This window comes from Carlito syrichta, unplaced genomic scaffold (assembly GCF_000164805.1).
Source record: "Carlito syrichta isolate Samal-C Ts95f unplaced genomic scaffold, Tarsius_syrichta-2.0.1 Scaffold314713, whole genome shotgun sequence".
In the NCBI taxonomy this organism is placed as follows: domain Eukaryota; kingdom Metazoa; phylum Chordata; class Mammalia; order Primates; family Tarsiidae; genus Carlito; species Carlito syrichta.
This window is the reverse complement of record NW_007258809.1, coordinates 442,905-446,241: the sequence shown is the minus strand read 5'-3', so window position 1 is coordinate 446,241 and position 3,337 is coordinate 442,905. Positions and strand designations below refer to the sequence as shown.

The 3,337-nt window shown below is 42.6% G+C and overlaps 1 protein-coding gene across 7 annotated transcripts in view; it reads left to right on the top strand.

Annotated features, from left to right (window-relative positions):
- The window catches only part of SRPK2 (SRSF protein kinase 2), a 271,418-nt gene that overhangs the window by 1,110 nt on the left and 266,971 nt on the right, over positions 1 to 3,337 (top strand). The gene's annotated exons all lie outside the window — the stretch shown is intronic.

Below are 3,337 nucleotides of genomic sequence, written 5' to 3'. Positions count from 1 at the left end.
CGCGCCCGGGTGGGGCGGCCGCTGCCCGGGGAGCCTTTCCTGGAGAGCTGCTCCGAGACCGCAGAGCGCCGCCGCGTCCTCTCCCTTTGCTCCCTCGCTCTCAGTTTTACCAGCGTTCAGGAGCGTTGCCTTTTTCTCGAGGCTGGCGGCTTCGCTCTCCGTTTTGAGCAGGAATACTCCGGGAGGCGGCTTTGGGGGAGCGATGGGCCAGGAGCATCTTTGATAACATCTGTGTGTTTTCTTTGAGGGATACCCCGCAGCCCTCCTAGGCCTGCCTTTCTTCGTGTTGGCCCTGGTCGCTGCCCTAGAGAATTCCACACGCATTGGTGGCACCTAGGAAAACTGGCCCAGTCATTATTCATGGGATGTTGGGTAGCGTCACAAGGTGTTGTTCATTTAAAACTGAACGTGTTTGAAAGTGTTTTTAAGGTTTCACGAAACGTGGACATCGACGTCAAAATACAGTTGGGTCAGAATTGGATATTGAGTTCTTAAGATGCTTAAATGGAAAGATATTTGGTAGTTTAAAAGTAGATGCTTTCAAAAAATTAGTGCTAGCTTTCAAGTCAGTCAGAACCTTAAATTTGAGATTTCCTTTGGTGAGCCACGGAAATTTACCCATAAGTAAGGAGAACGGTAATGTTTGGGATTCTGAGTACTGGGTTTAATCACAGCTTTCAAAGTAGTGATTTATTTCCACATAGCTTGTTACGTTCAGAAATCTAAAAAGGAGTTGAAAAATCATGACCCCAGTTTTGGGGATGGCTATGTGTGCATGCATATGTGTGTGTGTGTGTGTGTGTGTGTGTGTGTGTGTGTGTATGTCCATGTGTATATGTATATAAATAAAATAATATGTGCATATTATATATGCCTACATATAGAAAAACAGTTTTAATGTCACTCAGTGTGTGATTCATATTTTCACATTTCTGGGTATGATTTTCCTAATGGCCAAGAGTCTTTTTTGGTGTGCTGCAATTTGGATTTATGTGGTATGTTTATAAAGAATTAGTGAATAGCCACAGTAGTCAACTTTTTTTTTTTAAAGCACTATTTATTGAGAGGACAGGAAAGCTTCCAAAGTGGGAGTAGTCAACTTTTGCTCTCACAGAATAATCTGCCAGTTTCTTCCACTGTGTGTTGTGTATATGTGATACAATTTGAGGAAAGACAAAACAGCTAATGATAAAATGAACTGGCTACCTTGCAAGGTAATTAGCAAGGAGAGACCAGCCCAGTCACATAACTGATTGATGCAGGCAATGCCATTTTCCCTCAGTTCTTTAAATCAAGACATTATTTAAATTAAATGCTTGGTATAATAAATTCATGTATTTAACAGGTGTTTGCGTGTCTTTCTTAGGAGTTGGTGGTAGAGCTTTAAACAAGTCAGAAAAGCTCATGAGGTTTGCATTCGGTGGAGGTTTGGGGTAAACCACAAAGAGCATGACGAAGAAGATACTTTCAGATATTGCTAAGAGTGAGGAAGAAAACGAAGCTGGACATTTTATTTATTTATTTATTTATTTTTGTTTTTGTTTTTTTTTTTTTTGAGTTGGAGTCTCACTCTGTCGCCCAGACTGGAGTGTAGTGGCCGCTCCCGGCCACCGCAGCCTCGACCTGCTGGGCTCCGGCGATCCTTCCGCCTCAGCCTTCCAAGTAGCTGGAGAAGATGGGCATTTTAAATAATAATAGTAATAGATGACATCTGAACACTGTGCCAGTCACTCTGCTGATGGCTTTACATGCATTTTATTTATGCCAGGCACTGTTACTGCCATTTTAGAGATGAGGAAGCAGGGCCACAGCATGAGTAAGGAACGTGCCCAGCTATGAAATTGAATCTAGGCAGCTTTGGACCAGAGTCCGCACTCAGCTCTCTGAGGAGGTGACATTTGAGCAGGAGCTAGAGTGAGGAGGAGGAGATGATGATGGAGGAGATGGAGGAGATGAGAGTGTGGCAGGTGCCCCTGGGAAGGAATGGGCTGGGAATGTTTGAGGAACCCAAAGGTCAGGGTAGCTAGAGTGGTATAGAATGGCTGATAAGAGGCAGGAGTCAGAGCATTTAAGTCCTTGTAGACCTTTGGATGCTTATGTATGGGGGCACAGGATCTGATTCCTGTTTTAGAAAGAGCTTGATTGATACGTGGGGAAGAAATTGTGGGGCTGGAATAGGAGTGGAAACAGGGAGCTAACCTACAGTAGTACATAGAAAACTGGACGACTTGGTTCTGTGTGCAAGGGTGGCACAAGAGAGGAGTGGGAGAAAGGGACTCTAGGACACTGCTGCTCTGACAGGATAAGACGACACAGCTTCATTTGGATCAGAATTGAGGTCTCCTAATGTCCAGTGTTTTTAATTTTTGATTAATTCTCTAGAGAAGAAAAAGGAGATATGGGTGTGATTTTAAACTATATTAATATGATGACTTGAATCGTGAATTATATGACTGTGTGTGCCTGGCTTGATGTAATATAATGTACTTTTGTTATGATTTGTATATGCAGCTGGCTCTTCATTTATTGTGGTTCAGTTCTGTTAGCTTTTATGAATTGAGTTGGTTCCTAGAGGCTACTTTAATAGTACTCTGGAATTTGTAATTGTCAGGAATAAGATTACGATTACTTGGTTGGATCAAAATTTTAATCTTGTTAGATTGTTCTAGTGAGTTTAGTTTGCTAATTATTAATTGTGCTGTTTTGTGAGTAACAGGCAGCAGGAAGGGGCTATAGTGTTCTTCAATCATGAATCTTATGAATTTGCTAAATTACATAGCTAGGGATAGATTTTTGCCTAAGGGCATGTTTATATGTAGGTCAGTATTTTTATTATTATTTTTTGGCAGCGAGACCTCGTCTCTACAATAAATCAAAAAATCAGCCGGGCTTTTTTTTTTTTTTTTTTTTAAGTTGGAGTCTCACTCTGTTGCCCAGGCTGGAGTGTAGTAGTTTGCTCACGGTCACTGTGACCTCGACCTGCTGGGCTCAGGTGATTTTTCTGCCTCAGCCTTCTAAGAAGCTGGAACTATAGCATGCGCCACCACGCCTGGCTAATTTTTTTATTTATTATAGAGATGAGGACTCACCAATTTGCCCAGGCTGGTCTTGAACTCCTGAGCTCAGGTAATCCTCTTACCTCAGTCTCCCAAAGTGCTGGGATTACAGACTTGAGCCACTGTGCTCGGCCTAGATCTAAAATGTTTTTAAAGATCTCTCTCATTTATTTTATTTTATTTTATTTTATTTTTTTGAGTTGGAGTCTCACTCTGTCGCCCAGACTGGAGTGCAGTGGCCGCTCCCGGCCACCGCAGCCTCGACCTGCTGGGTTCCGCTG